This window comes from Opisthocomus hoazin, chromosome 2 (assembly GCF_030867145.1).
Source record: "Opisthocomus hoazin isolate bOpiHoa1 chromosome 2, bOpiHoa1.hap1, whole genome shotgun sequence".
NCBI classification, from domain to species: Eukaryota; Metazoa; Chordata; class Aves; order Opisthocomiformes; family Opisthocomidae; genus Opisthocomus; species Opisthocomus hoazin.
The window spans coordinates 31,029,340-31,056,850 of NC_134415.1; positions in this window are offsets into that span (position 1 = coordinate 31,029,340).

Here is a 27,511-nt window from a genome sequence, read left to right on the forward strand (position 1 = left end):
CTGCCGCAGGCTTTTTCCCTGATTATACCTATGGTATGTGTCTCCTTCTCTCCCAAGAGGAGTGTGCTCTCATGGTATCTCCCTGATAACATTGCAGTTGTTGGACAACTTTCTTAGGAACAAAACATTCTCCTAACTTCCCTCCCACTAAAGCTCTATGGAAAAACACAGCTTCCCCGCACTACTGTGTGTACATAACTGTTACGCAGTGGGACTTGTGTGAAAGGCATTGGGTGGTCTCTCTCTCTGTATTATCTCTGCACATGCACTGCCGGTCCTCATAAAAACACCCGCAGGAGGAACCTGCCATGCAACTGGAGGGATGACCTGCCTCCATTCAGCATTTGCAGCCTTTTCTCCTCCAGGGGACCAGGACTTTTTTTTCTTCTCTTTTCCTCCCTGAAACAAGAGTCACTTTCCTTATGATGGGATGGGCAACAAAGCCAGAAAAGAGTATCCCACCCAAAATGGAGGGTATTAATACCAAAGACTAGGAAAATGTTCAAACAGTTTTCTCCCATAGAAGCAGCTCTACCTTGAAGAGACTACTTAATATCTATCAGGTCAGAATGATATGGCAGGCATAACCATGTACCCATGATGCAGGGGGCTAGGGAAGCCCTGGGACAGACCATTTTGTCTGAAGGTTGGTTGAAGATCTCTCAGATGGGTGCCTCCTTGGACACTGGTATTCCTGTTCTCTCTCTAACTTAAGTCCACCAGCCAGAAGGAGAGAGAGATGAATTGAGATTCCTCTCACACTGAAAATTTGCCTTTCAAATGAGTCTGTAAGCTCATCTTGGGGCACTCTGAGCTAGCCAGCCACTCCTTCTCTGAATCTGAAGATCAGCCTCTGAGACCTCTTGACACTTTTCATGCTCCCACAGAAACTATGATTCAGACAGATTGGTTTAGGTGGGCAGGGACTACTCTGGGCTCCCCATACATGGGGATTATGACCCTGCAGAAAGGACTCTTCAGCCTCATGAAAACATCAGGAATCCCAGTTTTCTGTAGGTGATCTGGCAGGAGAGAGACTCTGACCCAATGATGAATATCCTCCAAGGGAGCAGATGTGGCACAGAAGCTTCTGGAAAAGACCCAGCAATCCTGCCTGCTAGTGGGGGAGGGGGCAAAATCCTTCTTACAACAAGATGTTCCTCTTTTGCAGAGGAAGGTGGTGACAGTCAGGATGAGGGAAGGGGAAAAAAATTCAGGGCAGGACCCTGTGTGGGAAAAGCTCACGCCCCTGCCTGCCTCAGCTAGCTTGTACTCAGAGCCAGCCAAACGGGTCACTGGCTGCAGCCAGTCTTTGGTGTGGTGAGGGCTCACACCCCGCTCTCCACTGTCTCTCAGCAATTTCCATCTATATTCTGTGCTGGCTTTAGGGATAAAAGCAGCTCTTTCCTGGGAGGGGTGTGCAGAGGATGCAGAAAGAAGTGGGCAAGGCAATGACTGCATCTGCCTGGTACCACTGCCTCTGGCCCAGAGCTGAGCATCTTGAAGTGCCACATCAGTGAGATGCTACTGCACCTCCTTGGTTCTACGTAGCTACCCCTACAGAGAGAGTATCCTGCCTGTTGTGAATGGCGTCCTTGCCAGCAGCACTAATGCCCTCCCTCACCAGGTGCTTTCAGGCTTGCTTGCCCATCCCATCTTCTTTCAGGGAAGAAAAGAGAAACATAACAAAGGGAGATATTAATGAACCAATATGTCATTGCTGTTTATTAGGTTTTACCCATTTGGTAATAAATCTATGCCATGCCTGTTCCTTGAATTAGTTGTCTCTCAGTCAGGAAAATCAGGGCTGCAAAGTGTTGATATGGTGCTAACTAATTACCTGGGAATAACCGCTTGTGATTGGACCAGGAAATTTCTCATTGCTGTTTGCAGAGCCCTGCAAGGCACCGGGAATAAGCAGGGCTGGACAAGGGTGGGAGCTGCAGCAGCAGGAGTCCATGCGGAGGGATGTGGGGAGAGGCTGCTGCTAGCATGCAGCATGTGGTGGCTCAGCCCTCCCTTCCCATGCTGGCAGTAACGCCTGTGGGAGTGAGGAAACTGAGGCAAGAAGGGACAGATTTGGCCCACAGAACATGAGAAGGGTCCAAAAGTAAGTGAATGGCTACCAGGTTGCTTTGTTTCCCTGTCCTCCCGGGCCATAAAGAGAAGGAAGACCTTGCCCAAACATGACCCAGCACTAATGTGAGACTCCACTCACATATGCTATCTGTACCTACACACACACAAAGAGCAAACCATACATCTTCCTTCAATTCAAGTAGAGGGGAAAAGAAAGACTACACTATACACACTAATTTCGGAGGGACATGCCAAGCAATGTGATTCTGTCTTGTTTTTGCAATGAACATGTAACACCAGATGACATTTGCTTTTCAGTTAGGTGGGTGGTTTTTACCTTTATGTGCACAATACACAGCAAAGACTCTGGCCACACACAGGGAGACACTGAACTGGAGGTAAAATCTTGGAGGAAAGTGCATGGCAGCAGGAGCGGTGCAACAAGTAGACCCTTTACTGAGAGGTGTGAGAAGGGAGCAGGCTGTGTACCAAAAGGTTAGGTGTTTCATCATGTGAGAAAATGGCCCACAACGAAGCCAGGAGTAAATCTGTTATTGTTGGGTGGGCTTAATGGCTCCTTATAATTGAATATATGTATTCATAGCTTTTTGGAAACTGGAATAACTTGAGCTGCTGTGGGTTAACCCATTCACACACCCATGGCCTCAGCCTTATGCAAACACCTAGTTTTATTTCTGCAGTGATTACGGGACACTAATGTGAAACGCTTCTCAGGAGAGAGCCAGCCCAGTTTCTCGGCCCCCAAAGCTCAGAGCAATTTAACAGAGCATAGGAGATTTCAAGTGCACGGCTGTCCCAGACCTTTACATCCCAGGACGTTAACCAGTCTCATTATCAACTGATAGCTACCATTTTGCACCTTCAGAGGACTTGTCCTCCAAGTGCTTTTCAGCCAGACACAAAGAATTCCTTGCAGATGTACAACGAGTGGGAAAATACTGTCCTACCTCAGGGAGACACCCTGAGATACAAATGGATGGTACCTGCAGGGCTGGTATCAAGGTTTTTGAGGGGCTGGCTGCAGCCCGATTCCAGTTTTGGATTTCCCCAGTTCCTTTGGAAGGGAGTGGAGATGCGCAGGCTGGGAGGGAGCTGTGACATGCTCCCAGAGGTCCCCTATTTCTGGGCGCCGAAGGGACCAACTGTGGGACGTGCTATGGAGCTCATCGACCTTACAGCTGGGTGTAGCCAGGCTGGATGTGCTGGGGCCAGGACAGCTGACAGATGCTGTAGGACACATCTGCCCCACAGCAAGGACACAGGCAGAGAAATCGGCTCTGAGCTGTAACTGTCCGACAGTGCTGTCCCACCAGACATCATGACGCATCCGGTCCAAGGCTAATCAAATCAGGCGACGTGACACACAGCTCTCCTGCAGATACACCTCCATCATCACACTGTACCAATCTGCTGCTGTGTTATCTAATCACGGGATTTATTTCTGGGTGTGACTGATTGTCTGTTTAGTTTGCTGCTACTCAGAAATCTATTCTTGCATATTTGTACACTGCAAATAAAGTCTTCTAACTAAAGCTTCCTGATCTTCTAGGCTTACACTGTTGACACACAGCTTCTCTCTTCGTGTGTGCCAGGCAATTAGTTGGCATGTTTTGTAACAGGCAGTGAAAGATCACATAAGGAAGTCCCCAGCCAGGAAAGGAGGTAACCTACTCAGCCTGAAAATCACACTGTTCTCCATTTCAGTAACTCATTCAATGCATGATTATTTTTCAAATCCATGTACAAGACCCACAGGGTGGGCTGATAATCAGAACGAAGTCCTACTTCTTAAAATAAGTAGAGGGAGGCACCATTTCCCCTTTGCATCAAACACCTTAGCTCATCTTGACTTTCTGGTTACATTCTTCTCCATAATTCAAGCCAAGAAGGAATCTCACAGCATCTAGAATAAAGATTAAATTTACAAACCGCAAGTGCTGGCAAGTTCACCTTAGCAGAGCCTGAAGATGTGTACTTGACTATGCAAATTTTAATTCCACTGTTTAACTGATACCCATGGGATGGTCATTCCTTGCAGTTCGTTTATAATTTCACACAGAATGGTGCCCTCAATTAATACTGCAGTTTTCTTTGCAGGAGGTGGAAGATGATTCACAGTACTTACTATCAGGTAAATGTAGCCAGCATCAGGATACACATGCTAGTGTACAACAAATGAATCCCAATGAATAGACAAAAGGGTCATCAGAGGCTGTGTCAGAGCCAAATTTGTGTGTGCACACATCCCAGGTAATACTGCAGACAGGAATGAACTGAACTCCACTGATAGGGCATTTCTGCCCAAAGCCCACCTTCCTAAGGCACGGGGAAGTGCCAAGGCATTTCTGTGGTCATCCACTTTCAAAAGGTGGATAAGCCAACAGGCTGTCAAGTTACAACGTGGCTGCTCTTGCTGATCAGCCAGCCTCTGCATACTGAGTCTCATCCTGACCCTGTTTTGTGGCTGTGGTGACTCAGAGGTCCAGCAGTGTTCACACACGTACTGAAACCTCTGTATGTCTGTCATGGCCATCCGGCTCTCAGAGGTACGCGTTCGTGTCATAAACCTGACTAATTTCATACCTTTTGGGGTCTGGTAGCTTTTACGAAGTAGACGCATTAAAGAGGGTGTCAAGAAGAACTATAGGAGGCAAATGTCACCGTTTCCCCTGGTCCCATACGTGCCTCTTGGCCACGCAGCTCAGAGTTCCTCCTGGCGTGATTCACCGATCGATTGGTTCAGTGTCTTACGGTGCCCCAGTCCCGGCAGCTAGAGCTCGCTGGCTTTCCACCCCGCTGCTTCACCAGCAAAGCATTCGTGATCCCCCCCCCTTTACATTTCAAGTTTTTCAACTACAGCAGTATATCGCATGCCTAAAAGACATTGGGAAATGTGTTTGTGTGCTTTGCAGAAACAGCTGAGTTTGTTTATACAGCTGAGTCCATGTGTGAAGATGAGGAATTGAATTATTCACTGCATGTCTCAGACCTTGATGACTAAATCGGGATTTGCTTCTTTATCTTCCAGGGAGGAGGGGGAGTGGAGGCTCAGAGGGGAATGTCTAACAGAAAGAGGTCACGCCGTGGCCCTCTGCTCCACTGCTGGGAGCATTGTGGATGCTATAATTAACCACCTATAGCAAGCAGAAGCCAGGCGGTACCACGAGAATTACAACCTCACAAACCCTGTTATTAAATAGTCACGCATGGCGCTACCTGACTTACATCTCTCAGGGTTTATTTACCTTTTTCAATAAAAAGGAAAATAAACTCCCAGGCAATTTCCACAAGATTTTAACGCGTCTGTGTTAAATATCAGCCTGGAGTCTCTGGATTAAAAACACCCACTTTTATGCTATTGGCAAGATGTTGTGAAGGGAAAGACCTGGTTATGCACAGGCTGTGCAATGTGCTATGATGGTCTGTGCTCCCCAGAGTGACTTTGGGGTCCAGACAGAGACATCTTTATGGCGCTGATTTGGCAGAAAGGAAAAGATTAGAGACCTTTAAAAAACTGACTTCTGTAGGGTATCTCAAGCTGAGTATGCAAAAATGGAAGCGTCTGAGTCATCTTAATGCCCTCTGGATGCTTTTGCATCTTTAACAGATGAATCCTTGTAGAGGTCCCAGTAGGTATGGTTAAACTAAGTACATCCAGTTTCCCACTCCTATAGAACTTTCTATGATGGCATGACTGGCTGGGTAGACGAAGGGAGAGCCGTGGATGTTGTCTACCTAGACTTCAACAAGGCTTTTGACACAGTCTCCCATAACATCCTCCTAGGGAAGCTGAGGAAGTGTGGGCTGGATGAGTGGTCGGTGAAGTGGATTGAGAACTGGATGAATGGCAGAACTCAGAGGGTTGTCGTCAGCGGCGCTGAGTCTAGTTGGAGGTCGGTAACTAGTGATGTCCCCCAGAGGTCAATACTGGGCCCAGTCTTGTTCAGCTTCTTCATCATCGACCTGGATGAAGAGTTAGAATGTACCCTCAGCAAGTTTGCTGATGACACCAAACTGGGAGAAGTGGTAGACACACCGGAAGGCTGTGCTGCCATTCAGCGTGACCTGGACAGGCTGGAAAGTTGGGCAGAGAGGAACCTGATGAGGCTCAACAAGGGCAAATGCAGGGTCCTGCACCTGAGGAGGAACAACCCCATGCATCAGTACAGGCTTGGGGCGGACCTGCTGGAGAGCAGCTCTGCGGAGAGGGACCTGGGAGTGCTAGTGGACGACAGGTTGACCATGAGGCCAGTAGTGTGCCCTGGCTGCCAAGAAGGCCAATGGCATCCTGGGGTGCATTAGGACGAGTGTGGCCAGTAGGTCGAGGGAGGTTCTCCTTTCCCTCTACACTGCCCTAGTGAGGCCCCATCTGGAGTACTCTGTCCAGTTCTGGGCTCCCCAGTTCAAGAAAGATGAGGAGCTACTGGAGAGAGTCCAGCGGAGGGCTGCAAGGATGGTGAGGGGACTGGAGCATCTCTCCTATGAGGAGACGCTGAGGGAGCTGGACTTGTTTAGCCTGGAGAAGAGAAGGCTGCGAGGGGACCTTATAAATGCTTACAAATATCTGAAGGGTGAGTGTCAGGAGGATGGGGCCAAACTCTTTTCAGTGGTGCCCAGCGACAGGACAAGGGGCAATGGGCACAAACTGAAGCACAGGAAGTTCTGTCTGAACATGAGGAAGAACTTCTTCCCTCTGAGGGTGACGGAGCCCTGGAACAGGCTTCCCAGGGAGGTGGTGGAGTCTCCTTCTCTGGAGATATTCAAGACCCGCCTGGACAAGGTCCTGTGCAGCCTGCTGTAGGTGGCCCTGCTTTGGCAGGGGGGTTGGACTAGATGACCCACAGAGGTCCCTTCCAACCCCTACCATTCTGTGATTCTGTGATTCTGCTACTCAGAGCAAAATGGCCAGGCTGCTAGTAGAATGAGTGGAAAGGAGCAAACTCCAACACCATGCAGGCACTTGCTCGCTGTACAGAGAACCTGTGAAGATTTTACACTATTTCTGTAAGCTTGCTGCACTCTTTTCAGTTTCTCTACCTTTTTGTAAGCAATTGATCAATGGACAGGATGTGTTAAAATCTCTTCTTTAACAGAAAGGCAAAGAATCTGGAGAGACGTGCACTTGATTATCTAATCTAGAGGTGGAGCAGTCCTTCAGGATTTGAATGAGGCAATTACCTGAGAGAATTTTAAAAATTTCCAAGATAAAGGGAAGTCTCAGCCATCAGATATTATTTTTTAATATATTCCCCTCCCTATTCCCCACAACACCAGACCCACTTACCGAGCAGGATTCAAAGAGACTATGTGGAAAAAAGGAAAGTTAAGAAGAGATCAGGAAGGTAAGAGAGAAGCTGAGAAACTCCTCAGAAGAACCTGAAGAGGCCCAGGGCAGTTGATACCATGGCTGAGGGCTGACAGATGAAGGTTTTACAGAGATACTCTCCTCTTCCCAGAGCTTTTCTCCTACCACCAGGCAACTGCTCACCATAGTATCCCTTAGGAAAGCTGAGGTCCCTTGTCATGGTCTGTGCCAGTGGCTGGGCTGTCTCCGAGGCCTGCCCTCCACCAGTAGAAGGATGCAGGACCCTGAGAGCCCAGGAAGTGCCCCACACCACCACCCTTAACCCAAGGCTACACCAGAGGCTTCTTTCAAAGGTTATCTGAGGGGACCGTGGAAAACTTCCCTTGGGCAAAAATTCATGATACATACTGTGTCTATAAAAATGCACATTCCCCAGCATGTGAACAAGAGAAACTATGTGAATGAAGGTGGATAAGAAAGGAGGAGAGAGGACAGAGAGAAACCAAACTCTGAATTATTCACATTGTCCTAGCTGATGTACAATAGTCAGGAAAGAATTTGTTTTCTTTCAGCATTACCAGAGTAAAAAGTTTCACAAGTCCTCACTACACTGGGGCTAATTCTGGAGTGATAGATTGGGGAAAATGGGAAAACAGACACATTAAAGAAGCCTATTGGATTCTGGGTTGCTTCCAGCAAGTCTCTGCAGCGTACTATAAGAACATCATTAGAAAATTTTACTCCTTCACTTCTACAAGATTAAAGATATTCCCTCCTTGCTCTGACCCAAGCACTAATAATTCCCACCCAAACCCATTTTGTTTATTGATAAAATAAATAAAGCTGTCTATTTTGTGTTTTCTTCTCCATATAGTGAGCATAAACCAGTCTGGATGTTCAAAGCTGTAAATGCAGCAAACCATACAGGTCTACGTTCATTAACACAGACACAGTTTCCCTGACTGCCCATGTGGCTTGGAGTGTGTAACTTTGCATTTCAATGTCTCTTGAAAGTTTAATCAGTGCGAGGAAAAGACATGCTCTATGTTTCTTGCTAGGACTTAGATCCCAGTAATCCCTATTTAAAGTTTACCCAAGGGCAGGTGAGTAACGCGACCAGTCTCCTGAGGAACATCTGTACTTTCTATGTCAGCACATGGCCCATAACACTGCTAGGATCCTTAAGGTCATTTCATACCCCATGCTTAGTTCATGTACAGGGTGGGGAAAGGCAGAAGTTAACTAGACCTTTCCTCTCATCTTTTCCCTTTTCTAACTCTCATTTGATGCTCAAGTCTATTTGACAAGTTACATCCATAAAGCAGTCACCAGCTGCTGGGAAGCAGTGCAGTATTGCCTCCTGAGACAGACACATATAGCATTTTGTGGGTCCCATCCATCTCATAACATCCTGGCACAACATACTATTGAGAGAGGAAGGTTTATAAGCCTCATGTCCCATGTCAACAATGCAGTTAGTCAGCAACTCTAATTTCTCTGGCTTTTTTACTCCTTTGCCAGATCCTCTCTGTTTCACTCTCTGCAAGCTGACCTGGAGATTCCCCCAGGGAAGAAGACATGACCTTGTACTCCCTCTTCTTCTCTTCCCTATGTGAACTTCACAGTTATTCTGGGGCTCCGTGTGTCACGCTAACATACACAATACTGCAAACAAGTTGGAGTGTCAAAAAGCAAAGGTTAAAAGAAAAATGGAGAAGAGCTTGAAGGGCATGCCTGGGAAGATCTCGTTAATAGGCCTGCCCAGCTGAGGGGAGTTTCATGGCATCACTGATTCCCGCTGAGCTCTCTGCCAAAGACGGTTCCCCTTCAGATCCCACAGCAGTGCCCAGTGCCCACTTTGGTTTAGGATGTACTGATTTGTCCTAGAGATCATATAAAGGATTTCCAATGTATTCACCACACAAGCACAATCCAGAATGAGCAATCAAACTCCTATGAAAATCTTTTTCTTCTTCCCCACATACAACAAGATGTGGTAGAAGTTGTTTGCTAAACAGTGCTGTCTTTTTTCCTGAAGGAAGAGGAGTTAAAAGCATTTTCATATAAAAGGCACAAATTAATACATTTTCCCATCCTTCTGTTCACAGAGCTCAGAGTTTACAACAAGGACATTTTTATGGAAGGCATTTGTTAAAATACTTGTGGTACATTACTGAGGGAGAGTTTTCAGAAGCAGCTACTATTCACTTGCAGTCCCCAAATTACGCTCCAGTTCCCCAGTTTGTGCAATACCTGCCCTCTTACAATACACTTTCATTTATACTACAATTGCCTCAGAAATGAGCAGTCTTGAACAATGAGGCATGTTTGTGTGATTCATTCTTCTGTACTGTTCATCGACTTTCTCCCCCATGAATCTACAAGTAGTTACATCACTCTCCTTTCCTCAGGCAGTGCATACCTCCCAGGCTAATGCCTTTAAATATAAAGCACATCTGGAGTTAAACATTAGCTACACACTAACTGGGGCTTGCTTTCCAACTGAATAATCAGCTTTAAAGGAGAAGGTTTTCTACCACTCAGATGAGAGAGCTGCAAAGGAACTGCTTAGCAATCCTCTTGAAAGAGAGCATTCAGTGTTGGAAACCAGATTCTATTTTATCTATTTAGACTTGTCACTAGTAATTACTTGAAAGCTCTGTCAGCTTCTAGCTTTAATGATGTAGTAACTGCTACAAGCCTTTCAGAAAGGGGGAGCAAATCACAACAAAACCAAAATGTTATTTTAGAGTAGGTGCATATTTCTGTGAAGAAAATTTGAAGAAATATCTTCATGTGCTCCTTGACCACCTCCTGAGATGACTGTTGAGGTCATCTCCCACTCATGTCAGGCTGAGCTAGCTTGAGTACCAGAGCCGGGAGGGAGCTCCTCGGTCCCTGGGATGATGAGTCCAAAGCACATGGGCCATGCTTGCTCACTGCTTCGTCAGAAAGGCTTCATTTACTTCAAACGTGCAGTCTTCTGAAGGCAGCCCACATAGAACAGGCTGACAAGAAAAGCAGCTAAATGTAAAATCTGAAAGGAGCTACTACTCATTTGGATACTGTATTGTGAAAGGTGAGGTCTAGCCCCTTAGTGCCTGAGACCAAGCCTCAAAATCCTGCACCAACACAGCAACAACAAAAGGCAAGATTTCTGAAACTGTTGTTTGTAAGTTTTAGACTCTAAAAGGCAGCCTTCCTTTAGGAGTGAAATAAAGGTCATCAGTTCTAGAAAAGTCTGTTGATCCATACTTATTCCTAATACGATAACACTGCCTGGCAAAGGCCTGTTTGCACAGCCTGCTCTTCAAGGGGCCATCTCTGAAAGCTGATGTTTTGGAATTAGGTTTTAGGACAGCTGCAAGGTGGGAAGCCAGCAGAGAGGACCAAGCAGATCTCTAGAAGCTGGAGATAGTAAACTCTGCCACTGAAAGAAGAAAATACCTATCACTGGAGTGGGCTATAGCTAGCATCATGACCTTGGAGCCTTGCTGAAGCTGTATTTGTTCCTCTGACTACCTGGAGGATCAGAAAACATAAAAAAAATTAGTTTTTCTAGTGGAACCTGTCTCTTCTTTCCTACGTCACACGATTAAAACACTAGGAAAACCGTCAGTATGAAGATTATTTTCCTTCATTACCAAGATGGGCAGAAGTTGCCTCTCATTCCCCAAGTGTGTCACACAAGCCTTCACTTTGTTCAGCACAGGGTCTATGTTGTACGGTGTGATGGGGGAGAGCTGTCAGACTTTGAGAATGGGACTTGACTTGCACATGAGGTATGTGGACCGGCAAAGAGAGCGTGTTCTCTGTGCGTAACTCCTGGAGGAGGACTGGCTGATGGCAAGCTGGCCTTGGATATCACATGTCTGCAGATCCTTCGAAGTCCTGGCCATGAATGCCAATGCTTGGGATTAGTGCAGCAAAATTTCTGTTGAGCCTGACTGAGACCGTGATCTGTCAGAGTGGCTGGGTGGCTTTGGTCACACTACACGCTGGCTGTTTGACATGAAGCAGGAGCTGTGCAGAACCTCTGTCCCAAACCCACTGCTAGAGGCATGATAAAACAATTGCTATAGCAAGCAGGGAAAAAAAACAAAATGAAAAAAAGAGAGAGAGAGATGAAAAAACAAGACAGAAAAGAGCAACCCTTCCTTGTGTTTTTCTTTTTGTTCTTTTTTTCCCTCTTTGTCAAAGACTGCCAAGTGCAGAACAGAGAGTTCAAGTTTGTTGGTTTTCTGTCTTGGTTTCAGCTGTCCTCTCTCTCAAGGCTAATCTCAGCACTCAAGAAGAGAAAAGTGCGTACCTCTGAGGTCTTGTGAGGCTGAGCATGATGAACAAACACTCCCCCACTCCTTCCCCATCTTGCTTCTGCCTCTCTGCAAGAAGGCAAAGGGCAGGTCTGGCCCCTGCAGCTGTTCTTGTGCAGCTTGCAGGCAAGTAGGAGCACTGGCAGACATGTGCCATCAACACCATCCAAAGCAAGGGAGGAAAGAAAAGCAGAGTGCTGAGGGGAAAAAGAAAATGTACTTTTCCCCTTGCTATTCAGCTGCCATTCCCTTTCACATCATAGCAAATCAACAGCAAAATTATCCAGCTGAAGCATTAAAATAAATTCTGCAAAAGCCAGGATGAAAAAGTACATAGGTCAGATACAGAGGAACACGCTGGCACCGTCGGTGATAGCTGCATCCCCATCTTTCTCAAAATCTGCCCAAGACCCACTTAAATCAAGAGGGATGCTGAAGTGGCAGCCACATGCTGAGATCAGAGCAGCTTCCCTGTAACAACCAGCACAGAACTTGATGAAAATGCCTTAAGATAGTTATATAGCCAGAATGGGGAAAAAGCCTTTTGCTCCACACCACTGTGAATAATTCACCAGTTATTAGCTACATTTGAGATGTTGTGCTGTTCTTCCAGTCTCCTCTTACAAAGCACTTTGGAGGCAAAAAGTCAAGGAAGGAGAGCAGCACACAGTAAGTGCTAAGGATTTTGTGTTTTCCCAAGCAAACTGATTTTCCAAGGGGCTGCACAGCTTGCTGTTCCACATGCCCCATGGGTCAAGCTCTCCTCAAGGTGGATGATGACACATGTCACAGAAGCTTTCTGCAATCAATTAGGAGTGAAAATGTCTCATGAGCTTTTTATACAGTTCATCAATTCAGTGAGCACAGTTCGTGCCTGGCTACCTTCCCTCATCTAAACCAAGGCTGCTTGAATAGGCCAAATCTGGAGGTTACGTAAAAGATATTAAAAATTTTTGTAATGTGAAGGGCATGGTAGGATTTATTTATTATTGTTATTTTTTTAAAAGTGGCAGTCACTTTGCCTTCTTTCACAGCAAACCAAATGTTAGAAACTCCTGCACAGATGGTAATTTTTGATATGTTTTTCTATCCTAGAAAAGCGATTTGTCCATCAAACTCTCATCTGCTCTCTCTGTTTCTGTGATTTTCACCTCTGTTCCCTGCTGTTCCCTTCCAATAAAGGCAGCCAGGTGCCCTTTGAAGACTTTTTTTTTCTTACATGTCCCTCTCTTGAAGAGAAAGAGGTGGCATTGTACTGCCCACTTCCACCTTCCCAGACAACCTAGTCCTAGCAGATCCCAAGAACAAAACTACTGGCAATTCTGGGTTTTACCAGAGTTGTGATCCCACAGCAGAGGAGGAGACCGTGATAACATCCCCAGTGCTCCAAGGCCACGAGAGCTGTGAGCCACAGCCTTTACGGGTAGAGCTGATCAGATCTTGGTCTGTTTTCACCACCTCCCTCCTGTCATGCTCCAGGACATCCTGACCTTGGGAAGAAGGAATTCTGCTACCCGAACATGTTAACCATTGCCATGTACCTTTATGCTGCTTGCCCTCTTGTGTTGGAGGTCCTTGCCTGTTCTCTTTGTTTTCTGACATTTTACAGTGAGGAAGTCACTAGTGCTGCTGTATTTACAGGCAGTTTTCTTTTTGCAGCACACCTGTCTTCTGACTACGGAAGATGAGCATAGGTTGCCCTTTAGCTACAACTACAGTGTTTCTCCTGTCCTTCGAACTACATCCAGGGCTCTCCAAATCCTCCTTGCACACCAGGAGCTGCATTACAGTCTTTTATGTTAATTTTCCCCATTTGATCTGTCTACCCATGCCACTGGGGGCCTAGAAGGACTCCTCTGAGGTGGTATGTCCATCAGAGCATTCCCCTCCGCAGATGTTGGCTACAAATGGCAGGCCTGGGAGCAGAATGCATCAGTGAAGTACCCTGTTTTTTGTATAAGTAAAGCCATACAAACCACTGAAGTTTTGGTGGGTGTCAGGTCTTCTCTCGCAAACTAAGGCAAGACTAGTGCACCTCTTTTTTTCTGTGATAGTAAGTGCTGAAACAGGGAGTCTCCTGCTATGCTCTGCATTAGGGCTGAGGCTTCAGCCCAGGAAAAGAATGGTCAACCAGATCTGGCAGAACAGATCAAGAAAGGCTTGGGAAAAATGCATATGTATAGTATGAATTACTACCTGAAGAGCAACATGGATACTGCACACACTAACCTAAATACTGACCACGAAATAGGTCAATTCACCCACTGGGTTTTGTTTAAGTTAGGCTTTAATGCATTTTCCACCTAGATTGACTAAACTGGTGCTCATGTCCTTGGCTGATGCCTTTTAAGTAGCTTGTTGAAATTATGGCAGCCAGGCAATAAGAGTGAAAGAAGGACTTCAGAGTTCCTGCTCGTCCATGCCCAAGCAGTCTTTCTGCAGCTTGCCATTGGATGTCTTCACTGGAGCAATTTAATGACATGACATGCTCCCAGTAAGTGAGAAACTATGGTGTCCTTCAACAGCAAACCCCATTTATTACTTGTGCTTGGATGCATGACCTCTCTTTCTCAGATGTGGGTGTAAGCAGTGATTCAATCAAAGCATTAAAAGAGAGGGAAAAAATCCCCAGCATGGAAAAGCCTGCAGCTTGCCTATGGAGGCAGTAGAGCATGGAGATAAATTTATTTGATGGTTTTCTAGAGCAGGGGAGAGACAGCACCTGAAATTTATGCGATCATTAAACTTTCATGTGCAGTGGCCCAGTGAATCTAGAGCAGCGACACAAAGCTATCAATGCCAGAAGCATCGCTGTTGCTTATCAAACTCACAGCTTTTCCCCAAAAGTGGATAATGGGACAGGGCAAAGAAGTTCACGGTTGACGACTCCGGCATTGATTCTTGTATGTAGTCTATGGCAATTGCAGGCAATAATTTCACTGTTCACCAACTGTTATGCTTTATAAAAAATGAAAATAAAACTGATCAGGCATGAAGGTGTTATTCAACCACTTTCAGACTTCTCTGCATCTTCCAATGCAAATCCACTGATTCCCAAGTACAGCCAGATACAGCAAGGCACCAGCTGAGCCAAGAGCTGGGATGGGACAGGATGGAGAGCCCATCGTACTTTCAGAGATTTAGCTTGTAAGACAGACTGTAGTCAAAGCCAGTCCAACCAGGGAAATCTCTAACCTTACCAAAGCGCGTCTGACAGTAAGGACTCCTTATTCTTTCAAGCGTTTTATTCAAATGACCTGCCACTGTTGTTTTATTTTACCCTAACCACATTAGAGATTAAAGTGTTCAGGGACAGAAGCCAGTTTTAGCAAGTTCCTGAACCCAGTGCATAGCTTTTTCTGGAATGGAGATGGGCAGAGACACACGATACATTTTGGCTCCATTTGAGTGTCCCCAGTGCGCCTTTGGAAGTGAGGAGCCAAAGGCAGAAATTCACTCTGGATCCTCAAAATAACTTTCACCACCATCTGTAGAATGGTGTGAACGAGGAAGAAATGAAAGGAACCTGGTGGAAGGGAACAGCTGAGTAGATAAAGTCTGAGCAAAACTCTTCAGGTTTCCAAAGGGATCTAGAAAGGTTTGGTGAGCAATCAGGTAGATCCCATAGGACCAACAGTTGCTAGGGAAGGAGCCTGAGACAGTAAAGCTGAAGAGGTCTGATCTACAGCTGTCATCTGTATTTTTCTAACGTCTAACAAGTATGAAGTATGAATTTCAGAGATCAGGCCTGACAGTGGCTCTCTGTTGAGGTGATTAATTTGTCAATATCAGCTGATGTATATGTGGATATAAAAAATAACCTTTGTTAGCAGGCCAGGAGAGAAAAGTTCCCATGATCGTGTCCAGTGTTAACAACTGTGTCCGCCAGCATCTAAAGTTACTTCTGTAGAGTATGTATTTAGGAAGTATCTCCAGGTGGCTGCTGGGCAAAACCTAGATTATGAGTTAGGAACCTGAATTTCTACTTAGTTTTGTTCTATACAAATGTGCTTGACTGCCTGGCCTGATGGTGTGAAGGCAAGAGGCCGAAGTTTATAGGCTTGCCACTTCATGCCCAATTCTACAGCGGAGCCTCAGGCTCAGCTATCCCCAAGTGTTGTCATTGAATCGTGCCCCTGTGGGTGCTTTGATTGAGTTTTGGTTTACACAAGCCAGAGGCAGCAATGATATGGATGGGAAGGCAGGAGATGCAGTGTGCAACCTGACCGTTCCCCATCACGAGCGGGTACCAGGAACACATGTTGTCTCTGACAAAGACTGAAGGACAGGCATCTCACAGTCAGGCTGCTTCTCTGTCTTGGTATTCAAAGGTGATGGACAGGGTGGTGGCAGGGAATGAAGAGACATGGGTTGAATCAATTGCACAGGCACACTTTCGAGGTCTGGTTCTGATCAGGATTTTAAACTAGGAGGTCCTCAAACAATCCCAGCCAAAAAGATCAGCATTATGTGTTTGCAGTTTAACTTTTTGGCTACAGCTTAACTTGCTGCGTAACTGCTAATGATTTGTTCATTATATTAGCTTAATTGCTGTAAGTCTAGTGTGTCTGAATCAATCAAAGTTAAAACAATAGAAAAACGTTTTTACATAATCACTTTTGACTAGAAAGCAAGCTGTGCAGAAGGAGATTCTACATCATGTTCTCAGATATCTTTACAAAAGAATGAGGTGAAAATTGTTTGGAGAGTTATCTTCCTGTGCACTTACAGGCACATGCCGTGCTCCTCCTCTCCCTCCTTCGGAGCTCATTCTGGAAAGAGGAAGAATAAATTTATAAAGAACTAGTGACATACATGGAAGAGCATATCACTTACTAAGTACATGCAAAGATTCGGTAGAAAATCAAAGTGTTTTCAAAATCCTCTGCTTTGGGAGATCTCCGATTTTTTGGGGGGGTTTCTGAGCAAAGTAAGGTATGCTCTTATTTGGGGAAAATTATAGTCTGACCAGAAAAAAGGAAGACATTTGATCAGTAAAAATTAGACATGGCTCTGAGCTTTGTCCAGTCCAGGAGTCGTTGGATATAAGATGCCAGAGAAGGTTAGGGGCACATTTCTAGTCAAAATAAGGAAAAACTTGTATTTTCAGATTGACTCCTGGCAGAAAACAGTGGTTATAACTGATTTGTTTGACTGTAGGTTTTAAATACCTGTATGAAACAAACTAGATGATGCTTCTAAGCCTTGAAAAAAGTTGAGGCTGGATGAAAGTCCCAGAGTGAGCTGTGTCCTGCTTTATCCAAGTTAGTTCACACCTTTCCACTCATGTTGTCATCTTTCCAATCTTATCACAGGGTATTGTACCAACACAGCAAAGGACTGTGTTAGCCATACAATGAGCAAAGTGCAGAATGGATGCACTCGTTAGATTTTGGGTATTACCCAAAATACCTGCCATTAAATCTAATAAGACCCAATTATATTCTTAGACAGCTGGCTCAAGAATCATGTAGAGAAATGAGTCATTTCAAAATATATGGAAAATATCTTGTCAATCTACATTTTGTAATATTGCAGAACTCGCATATTTATTATTAATTATAATTTATCCTTACTGCAGAACCTGGACAATGAACTGCCTGTATTTTATCTTGTAGAAGGTTCCTCTATTTTAAAATAATCTTTAATAGAAAAATGAAACTTTTAATTTAAAAAATGAATGAATTGTAGGGGTGCTGGCATTACTATCAGCATCACTGAAGGCTCTTGATGAAAATGACTGCCATTCTCCTTCTGTAGCATGTTCAAAGAAATAATTGCTGTGATGTCACAGGACTTCAGAAAAATGTTCCTTGGAGCTAACACTTTTAGTGACTGGGTAAGGCAAACTAACTAGCAAACTTCGACCTGAAAGCCATCCCAAAATTTTGCATTACTCTAGCCGAAGAATAAACACAGAGATGCAGGAAGGGACCTTGCTATAGTCAGCAGCCATGCATGGAGGACCTCAGACAAACCTAGCATTAATGTTGCGGATTCACATGTTATAAAACCTCACCCAATGCATCGGTAGCAAACACTAGCACATTTTCAAGGACTCCACAAAGAGACTTTGTTATCTCAACCTCCATCTTAAGGATGAGACATTGAGAGCAGAAAGGATTTGCTTAACCTTAGTTAAGTGGTACCAGGAAGAGAGGAAATTTTTCCACACCTCTCCCATGCTGTCTTATAACATCCACAAATTTCTTACAATGCCAAGCGTGTGCTGATGCCCTACAGAGGACCACAATGGCAGGAACCCTGCATTAGACCAGACCCAAGCTGGTTCCCTCCTCTGGGGAGTGCAACATTTTGCAGAGGTACCAGTTTGTGTCCTTACAGCAGGGATTACGGCTGCAGGTGTGGCACTGTGAGGGAGTCACTCTGCCTTCACTCTGCGAGCAACATGCCTTGCACTGGGTACCCATGCTGAAAGCTGGGGTGTCTAGGTACCACAGCATTGCAAACAACATTCATGGCGTTGCAGGTGAAACAAAGAGGAGGTCTTGCAATAGGAAAGGTGTTGCAAGTTACTTTGTCAGGAGCTATTTTTCTTGAACCTGGTAAAGCTAACTGGGTTTTGGCAAGCAGGGCTTGCCACATCATTGCACATACTTTTCAGATAGTGATGTTTGTGGATTTTCAACATTACAATTAAGAGAAGAGCAGACACACACCTACCTAATGAAAATTTGTTAATGTGGTATGTTCCCCTTGGAGCTTACCTGATATTAACTTATTCTTGTTCCCCAGCCAATACACACTTGTTGGCTTTTGCTGTTCCTAACACAAAAATGAAATACATACCGCCATGAGAGCAATGTTAGAAAGAGTAGTAAACAAGAACTTACTAGAAGTATCCGAAAATGCTCTGAAGAAAAGCCTAAGTCATTCTGGATTTCAATATTGGTACAGCTGGTTTATACCAATAAAATAGAAGCGAAAGACAGAATATCTTTCAACCCAAGCAATTACTTCATTTAATATCTGATGTCACTGAAGTGTAGACAGAGCTATGGTTACCTCTGCATAGTTTTCTTCCATTGTTTTTGCTATATGCCTCTATCAATTTCATAATCAGAATAACAACCACACCAGGGAAAAAATTATTTCTGACGAAGGACTTCTGTCACTGGCTCTATTTGGAAAGCACATGAAGAAAAGAACTAGGGAGGGCCATGGCTATGGAAAATGAGCTGTATTCCTGTATTTTTTCCCCTTTCCCCTTCCCCCAAACTCTTAATGGGTGTCACCTCTTTCTGGAGCTTCCCAGGAACATGGGAACCACAAACAGGGAAATTAGCGTCTTCTTTCAGTGGATGGGAAGTGAGCTATGACAACTCTGGGAGGAGTAACTGCACCAGGGAATCTGATGGCAAACCCCAACACCCATCTAATTTAAGTGTCTCATGTCAGTTTTCAGGTGTTTTAAAATGTATAGCTCTGTGCCTGCAGAGTCACAAGGATTGAAGGAGGTTGAAGTGAAGTGACTCTCCAATGCATTGCTGCAAGTCAGGAGAAAGGAATGGTATGCAAGCCTCTAGCATGGCCTGGATTTGGCCTGGGTTACGGCACTGGAAATCTGTTTTGCTAACCTCTTAAAGTAGAAAAACAACTTTTCAAGTCATGAGGTGCCACAGCGGCTTCAAGAGAACAGTAAGCTAAGAAACAGTCTCAACTATTTGGGAATTTTACTGTCAGATTCAAGGGGAGCAAAATTGATCTCTCAAGTTAGAAACCTATACAGAAAGTCTTAGTTTGTTCTGTCCTTTGACATATTTTCAGCTTTTGGAACATAAAATATTAACAGTGATTAACATGGAGCTGGCACGGGCCATGGCAACTTGTCATAATTCAATACATCACTATTATGATATACTCCAGGGACAAGTGGATTAAAGACAGCTGGCTTTGCAAAGTTACACCATAACTGGTCTCAGTACTATATGGAAAATAAGATATTCATAAAAATATTCTAGAATCCCCAAATGTACATGAATTTGTGCTAAGAACACATACAAAACAAAATTATTATTCAATAATTGTTACTTTTCTATTTATAAAGTTTCTGCCACTCACTGGCAAAGAGACATAATAGCATTTGACTTGAAAGACAAATCACAAACCACAGAAAGTGAATTGCAAGTCATCAACGTGTGTTGCAAACTGAAAAGTGTTGGTCCAAACTATTCTCAGGATCCTTATGAATAACAAATACGTTTGAAGAAACCCAGATCATTTCATGTACAGCTCAACCAGAGAAAAACAGGCTAAATTTATGAGCATCACTCACAGTGGACAAATTAATCAGCTCTGCGATACGCTGGGACTACGACCAGAGAAATTATCTAGCATCAAGCATGAGTAAAATTTTGAGTGGCATTCCCTAGCAACAAACTGCATCTCCTTTAACACAGTTTCAGGCTCATTTTCTTTCCTGGGGATGAAGTGGTAGATATGAGCTGTCCCAGCTTGTCCATATGAACATATAATATCGCTGGTATTGGATCAGCTCTCGAGAGCGTGTACTTTGCATTCCCTTTTGTGAACAAATGGCCAACAGTTGGGAATGTTGGCAGGACATGACACAAAGGGCAGGCCACTCTCGGAGATGAAAATGGCATTAGAACAAGTGTGATTTATGGCAGTGACTTTGGGTTTCCATATCTCTTTTGGGTTATTCTTGACATGAGCACACTGACTCAGAGGAGCTAAGAGCTTTCAGTTGGAATAGATACCGGATGTTTGGCTTCAGGTTTGGCAATGTTCTTGTGACCTTGGCAATGAGAGCCAAGGGAGAAGAGACGAAATGGATGAACCGGGCAATGGAAACAGCAGCCCAATCAGAGCCCTGTAGGTTTCCCTCATAGCCCCATGCATGAACACGATGCAAAGCATATCCAAATTAAAACATTGGACTAGCATTTGTGGAGAGGAAATAGATCAAACTAATTTACAATCAAGTGAAGAAGAGTCACAGAATTACAGAATCACAGAATGGTAGGGGTTGGAAGGGACCTCTGTGGGTCATCTAGTCCAACCCCCCTGCCGAAAGGGTCACCTACAGCAGGCTGCACAGGACCTTGTCCAGGCGGGTCTTGAATATCTCCAGAGAAGGAGACTCTACAACCTCCCTGGGAAGCCTGTTTCAGTGCTTCATCACCCTCTGAGGGAAGAAGTTCTTCCTCATGTTCAGACGGAACTTCCTGTGCCTCAGTTTGTGCCCATTGCCCCTTGTCCTGTCACTGGGCACCACTGAAAAGAGCTTGGCCCCATCCTCCTGACACTCACCCTTCAGATATTTATAAGCATTTATTAGGTCCCCTCGCAGCCTTCTCTTCTTCAGGCTAAACAAGCCCAGCTCCCTCAGCCTCTCCTCGTAGGAGAGATGTTCCAGTCCCCTCATCATCCTTGTAGCCCTGAGTCATCACAGCATAATGCTACCAAAACCAAGGGTCCTGCAGCCTTACAGACACTGCAACTTGAGGGGTTATTTTCACTCCCATCCCTTATTTGCTTGACACTCACTGGGTCTCAGACCTCTGCCTTCTCCTCACATGGCATCTTCCTGACCTGGACCTTCCTGTCTACACTTGTTGCAAAATCTCTGGCTTTTGTCTCACCAATTTATCTCCTTCTCTGACTAGATAATCTTAGCCTCTTTCTTCATTAATTGTATAACAAGTGCCTACTCAGGCTGCCCACAGTGGTCCCATCTTTTTTCTGCGACGTAATCACCTGGAAGCTCTGCAGAATACCCAGCGCCACTCCCCCCTGTCCTACTGCCCCTATAACCCACTGAACTCTGCTCTCACTGCTCTGTGGAACAAAGCAATAGGTCTGCTCATGCTCCTCTGTCCCATCTGCTCCTCTCCTTCTATCACATCCCTAATCCTTGCACCTTGCTGAAGAGAAGATGATGCATCCATAGATGTACATAAACACACATATACACAGAAGCATTCCCTTCCACTGTTCCCAGCCACCACTTTTGGAAGAATCGTCCTGGCAGTGTGCTTCCGCAGGGGCTGCAGAGCCCATTCCCCAAGACTACTTAGGCTACCTCTAAGGACAGACATAGGAATTCAAATACCATGAGGAAAAACTGTCAAAACCTTTGGTGTCTTCCCACAGACAAAGAAAATCGTGGCACACAACCCAATGAAGCCACAGTCAAGCTTAGCCTTGTTAAGGCCATCTGGTTAGTTGTGTAGGTGAAACTAGGTCTGGGTTGTTTTCTTTTAAACTGCATCATGCAAAAATGATCCACCAATACCCACAAAAAGATGCACAGTCAAATAACCCCGGGAAATAGAAAAAGAGACAGATGGAGAACTTGTCTGGCTAATTTTCTCCCCTGTGACTACTGTGCTATTTCTGCTAGAAAGGATGTGGAAGGAGGCAAAGTGAACAAATATAAACTGACTTTGTGGGATGCATAGATAACTGTAATATTTCTTTAAATCCATATGAAAAATACCAGTGAAAAGAAAAAAGGATTAGTAAAAGACAGAAAAGAGACTTTATAACTCAAACTAATAGCAAAGTGGAATTTCTTTTTTAATCCCTTTAATGTTCCTTGTTCAGTTTTGCAAAGCAGGAACACTTTCTGTCCTTAATTTAATGCCTTTGAAGGAACCTAACCTCTACATTTCAAGTAAAGTTCATGAGAAATCATGTTACCAAAAAGCAAGGAGTTCATTATTCCCTTCAATGAGGGCCAATGAGATTTTTTATATTTGCCAGGTCCCTGGCTGTGAGTGAACACTGTCCCGCTTTGCACAGCTGGGAAAGTGCTGTCGAGGGAGCAAAGTGCATTAGGACAAATGAAGCACCAGTATGCATCTAATGACCTCTGAGCCACAGCATTACCTACCCATGCTACCTGGCAATGGACAGGAGGCTCTATCAGCATCCCTGACCCAGAGCAATGGTAATGATCTATTAGTGGCCATATCCAGCGTATCACACACCATGGACAAACCCATCCTCTGAGCCAGGCAGCAGAGGCTGAGGGATGCAGGCCAGGCAGGTGGTGCGGAGGGGAGGCAGGCTGGGGGAGCAAGGATGCTGCGTGGGGCACGAGCGGCGCCCAGAGCAGTCACAGTGCGCAGATGGCCTGTGCCTGGCTGCCCAGTGGGTGCAGCATGCCCTGCTTTCCTTGGAATGACATTCAGCAGGGAGACATGGCAGCTGCTCGCTCCTATCCCCCAGGGATGTTTTGATCCATCCTTTCCCCCTGCATTCCCCCTTCAACCTCCTCAGTCAAGACTGCTGCCTGTTGTCGCCTCCGGTGGTTTCCAAGGGGTGGTTCTGCCATTTGAATAATTTACTGCCTTTCCCCCAGCTCCTCCCGGCCCACCTTGTGGGTTCACGGGCACTTCATTAGTCCCTTTGGGCAGCTGCAGCTATCTGACATGGGTCAGACCCATGGCTGCGAGCGCAGGGTGCCAGCCAGCAGTGTGCTGCCACTGGGCAGAGAGACATCATACTCACAGCAACATGCAGGTTTGGGTCTTTTTTTTTTTTTCTGCTTGCTTTGCTGGCTTGCCCTATGCCTTCTTCCTCTCACACCACATTAGGGAAAGGCTAGCCATAAAATCCTGTATGTATTTTTCTTAGCATCTCTCTCTGCTTAGTTAAATGTCAAAAATGTAACTACTTCAGAGAACTGGTTTCCTTTTATGTACAAAAAGTGAAAGCTAGGGAAAGAGAGTTCTGTCTATGTTAACTATTTTCATTGCTTTTGTTCACAAAAAGAAGGAATTAAGCAGTTAAAATAATAATAAAACCTGTAATGTTCTTTTTGAATGTTGTTTACAGTGGGGGGTTATTTTTAAGGCTTCTGTTCTCCCTCCTCCCTTTTTCTCTCTCACCGAATAGAAAGGAAATTGCCTAATTCAGCTTGGTTGCTCGGTTGGCCATATCAGTGCATCTCACTCAGAAGAGCATCCCTGAGAAGAATGGCATGCTTTTAATGCCCACTTAATGTCAGTCTTTGCATTTTTGCTTAGCGTTGATCAGTGAAGTCATTCTGAAGATCTGATTTACAAGCTATTCTCCTGGCCTCTGAAAGAATGTCAGCTATTTCTCGGCTGCAGAATTACTGTACTTGTAGCTTGACCTCCAGATGTAAACATCTGTTCTGTTCACCCCTTGTAAGGGTAAAATTGGAACTTATTCTTATATGCCTATTTTTGTCCTCCAGTTGCGTCTCTCCCAGAAAGCTATATATACACTGGTCCTTGAAATATTAAGTAATCCCTTTACATACATAGATGAATCTGCATTAGAGTAAAACCTGTGTACAGATGTGTTTCGGCTTCTGCAGGTACAGTAGCAATTAAAGGACCAGTGAGTGATGGCAGTGGTCATTCCCACGCTCAGAGCAATTACCGTAGAAAAGCAGCAAAAGTGACTTTGCAGAGTCAAGTTCTACATTGGCAAGGAGGCACTATGGTTAAACAGAGCACTTGGAAAACAAAAATATTTGTATTTAAATTATCTCCATCCAGAAGCATGATTGCTATTGTGGAGTGGGGCCTGGGGACGATTACTCCCATTAGAGGGACAACAAGAGGGACAAGGTTTTGTCTTGGCAGGACTGAGAACCACAACCAGCAGGTCACCTAACAGTGTGTATGGTTACTGGCCCAGTTTGAAGTTTTTCTGAGTTCATCCTACAGCAAAGGCCCAGCACAGAAAAGCACTTGGACTGTTATGTGTCCCCAAAGGTGCCCTGTGCAGATACTGTGACCCAGAGAGTGTGTGCAGGTAACCAGAACAGACTTGACTATTTTCAGCAAATCATGTTTTCAGTGTAGAGCCATCCTTTCACACATCTCATCTTTCAGCAAGTACGATGATTCCGGATTGCAGCTCTTTCTCACCAGCCTCACATTTGCTTTCTCAAAGTAGGAGACATTTTTTGAAAGCCTACCGAAACATGTTGGTGGAAAACCAGGTCTGACAGCTCTTGCAGAAGAGTTTCACAGGAAGCGAATGAAGTGGGCAGCACATTAATTATCTTTCTTCAAACAAATTATTTTAAACTCATTTCCTCCCACCATTAGCTGAGTTCTCATGCTGATATGGGCACCATCAGTCATGTGTTGCCGTTGTTGCACATGACAAAGCCGACGGCGGGGAGCAGTCTGGCACATCACTGAATGCACAACCCTCCCCTTTGGTGACCTGACTTACCCTGGGGACAAATTCATCCCTGACGTACATGGGTGTTGCTTGCATTATAGCTGTTTTGCAGAGATGAGGGACACAGAAGTTAAAGGCAGAGTGCTCCAGAGCCATATTTCATCCTTCTGTAACCTGTTATTCCTACTGCATTTGTCTTATTAACCTGCAAGGCTCATTCCTCATCAGAAGAGGTCATGCTAATTTGCCACTCACACCCAGTTTATTACAAACATGTACCCAATGCACAATTTACTCCCCCAGTTGTAATAACCACGGCAATTATCGCAGAGCCTTCCCAGGTCTTTCTTTGTCAGAGTTTTTGCAAGCTCCTGCTGGGCTGAGTTTGGCATATCCAGGGGAAGGTTCTTCCAATTAGACAGAGGACAACCACCACACAACACTGGAGGCACTGCACCACTCTGAACAGCCCCAACACCTGCTGACGGTGGGGAGGTTCAGTGCATAAGATGTGCCCATAGGGAAACAGGTTCCAGTTAGCTTGAGAAAGCATATCAACAGTTGGTAACAACAATATAGAACAAGAGCACGAATACCTTCAGTTCTCTTTTCTGGTGCTTAGCAGGAAAATACCCTTGGAAACAAAAAGATTGTTCAGTCTTTAAGACAATAACTGATACTCCCTAAACACATATAAGTAGCTCTGGAGTTTAATTTTACCAACTTTCCAAACATTAAAAGTATCAAGGAGCCTATTTCCTTACTAAAATCTACAACAGGTAACCTAAGCATCAGGAGCCTACAACCCTAGCAGGACTGGACATGAAAATTTTAAATCACATAAGATAATATTTGCAGAACCATATACTTTTCTTTTTTTCCTTTTTCTCTTGAATGGGAAATTTACACACCAATTCCTTTCATTCCTAGTTACCACAAATGTGGGCCAAGATATCACTCACTGTATGAAGAAGAGTTGTGCATGCTGCAGGACTGATGGCTCAGCAAGGAAGGACAGGATAACCCAAGCACCAGAGGAGAGCAAAGGGAGAGCAGCTGGAGAGCATGGGGTTTTAAATAGGTTTGGATAATAACCCACACTTGGTGCTGCCTGATATACTCCCACCACTAGATGGGGAGACATTGGCCAGCCCTGTGCCAATCTGCCTGAGGAAGGCAGGCATCCAGGTGTGTTCTGGCTAAAATTAAGCTATCAGGCAGATTTGCGTGACAATTGCCCATGACTGGTACTCACACGACAATTTATTGTGTTGTCAGCAAAGACCCCTTGGAGGTTATCAATACCTACGATGGTTTCACAATGTGAGGTTTCCCTATCTGCTGCCGTACTCCAGCAGAACAACCCAGAAGAGTTGCTCTGCACTCAGGTCAGAGTGTCAGGTCAAACTCATTTCTCTCACTTTAGCTTTCATAAATTTCAGTTCAAATTCTCAAGACTGATCCACACAGGAACCGGTACAAATCTGTGACATTTTTCCTGGGCAGACCTATAGCAGCAACAGATGAACTTTGCACAGAATCAGGTTTTTCCATCCCTCTTACACATCTCTGCTTCTCCAAGTGACTGCTCTGCAACCTCTTTCTCTAAGCTGCCTGAGGCTGGGACAGGGAGGACTGGGCAGCCATGGGGATGCTCAGGCACTGTGCTGGGGGTAGTGAGACATTGTAATGGAGGGGGTGGGCAGGGTCCACCTGCACGTAACGTAGCAAATCTGGTCTGTTTGGAAACCCCTGTCTCCTTTTATACGAGAAAAACCAACACAGTACACCTGGTGCTGGACCATGGTTCTGAGGCAGAGACAGGAGCCATCTGAAAACATCAAGCTGGAAGAAAAGGAGAGCTGTGTTTTGTCCCAAAATGAGACCTGTCTTGAAAATTTTCAAGCAGGAGTATTTTCCCTACCCTTCCCTACTGACTTTTAAGATTTCCATAGGAAATGCTTCATTTTCCCACTTCAGCCACAGCTGCTTGACCTCATTGTGATGGTGCCTTCCCTTTGGCTTATAAATTGCATAATTTGCCCTTTATGGGCACTGGCAGTTCTGTGGTGAGCGGTGTGAGACTCATCTCCCCACTGAGATTAGACGCACACACGATACCATCTCTGCATTATCTGTACATCCCCTGGTGCTGTCAGACACGACAAGGATCCACCACAGCACGGATGTAATCGGCAGAGCAAGGAAAAGCAGGGCTCTGAGAGGGAAGGAAGAGGTGAGATGCTCCTCCAGCAGGAGCTGTACTCCTTGCCTCCAGATGACTTTATTCTATAGGCCTTGGGTTGCTGCTCTGCAATTTTACTGCCTGGGGATTGCAGAGGAGAAGAAAACTTCTCCCCTTGACAGCTATGCTGAGGTAAGAGTTGTCTGCAAGCACAGCTCTCCAGTGTTGGGTATAAGATGAGCCGATGATCTGAGCCTACCTCCTAACAAAAAGGATCCTGGAAAACTTCCATATCCCTGCAATTTGTTTTAAGTCAATCAAATACAAATGGTGTTAAAAAAACCCCACAAAAACCTGGAAACTGACATTCAAAGGCAAGTTCTCTAATGGTAGGAGATGCTATGATTAAACTGCTGATTCAAACTTTATTTTGCTCCTTTCTGCATATTCATT